We start from the raw sequence: 1322 nt of genomic DNA, 5'->3' as shown, positions 1-1322 counted from the left end.
ATGTGTGTGTGTGTGTGTGTGTGTGTGTGCGTGTGTGTGTGTACGTGTGTGTGTGCGTGCGCGCGCGCGTGTGTGTGTGTGTGTATGTGTGTGTGTGTGTGTGTGTGTGTGTGTGTGGCGTTACGAATGTCATTCATATAAATAAAATTGTTTCCATCTGGACTGTCAGCTCTTGCTGTTACATAGCTCTTTATCTGCCTTATCAGTCACGTTTTTATTTCGAGATATCGTACAGTACGTAGTAGAGTAAAATTCCGGGAGAAAGACGCATTACGCTACCGCCCTTAATTCGTTGGAGACGCGAATTTTTGTCATCCGATCGAGCGCTTGAAAAAGCTTAACTTCGTTTATCCGTGCAAATTTTCCAGTTGTTTTCTTTTTCTGAAACTTCAAAGGACAGGCAACAGCATGTATACTATGAAATTGTGCAATTTGTATTTCTGGTTTGTGTGTGTAGGAATGTGCTACAACATTGCTTTAGTTGATCTGTCTCTGGTAGAACAGAATTTAATGTCTCCGAAACACCCTTACAGAGTTAATCGCGATACAGTTCGAAAACTGTAAAACAGAATTAACTCTATCGAATTCGACCGACCTGATATCATTATGATATCTTCTATCCTTTTTCTATAAATAAATGCTAACTATAGATCTAATGCTTAAAAAACTGAAACTTTTGTCTTTAAAGGTTATTTTTCTTCTCGAGGTAGATGCCTACCTTTTGAAGATCGAAACCGCTGAAGTAACAAAAAATTTAAGTTTATCTTCTCACCCAAAACGAAGATCATCAAATTTTATTTTTCTACGGTAATTTCCTATCATTTTAAATTGACCAACACAGAGGCAGACATAGTTTGCAAGTCCGTTTCCTTAGTCTTCAGATATCGCAGTGCGTTACACTCCATAAGAATATTGCCCCAAACACAAACCATCCTGTATTTTTAAAAAAAATTGCATCCCCTTTCTAGAGTACCTCTTTAAACTTCAAGCTTCGATACGTTAATGGCTTTAATATGCGCAATTCCGCCGAATAATGAGATAATAATTTGTTTAAAAGATATATATATATATACTGCGATGAGTGAGTGAGTGATTGAGTGACTGACTGACTGACTGAGTGAGTGACTGAGTGAGCGGATGGGTAACTGAGTGAGTGAGGGAGTGAGTGAGTGAGTGAGTGAGTGAGTGAGTGAGTGAGTGAGTGAGTGAGTGAGCGGGTTGGTGAGATAGTATGCGAGTAAGTGTGAGAGTGAGTGAGTGAGTGAGAGAGTGAGTGAGTGAGTGAGTGAGTGAGTGAGTGAGTGAGTGAGTGAGTGAGTGAG

This window comes from Aplysia californica, unplaced genomic scaffold (assembly GCF_000002075.1).
Source record: "Aplysia californica isolate F4 #8 unplaced genomic scaffold, AplCal3.0 scaffold00780, whole genome shotgun sequence".
Taxonomy (NCBI): domain Eukaryota; kingdom Metazoa; phylum Mollusca; class Gastropoda; order Aplysiida; family Aplysiidae; genus Aplysia; species Aplysia californica.
Note: the sequence above shows the minus strand (reverse complement) of the source record.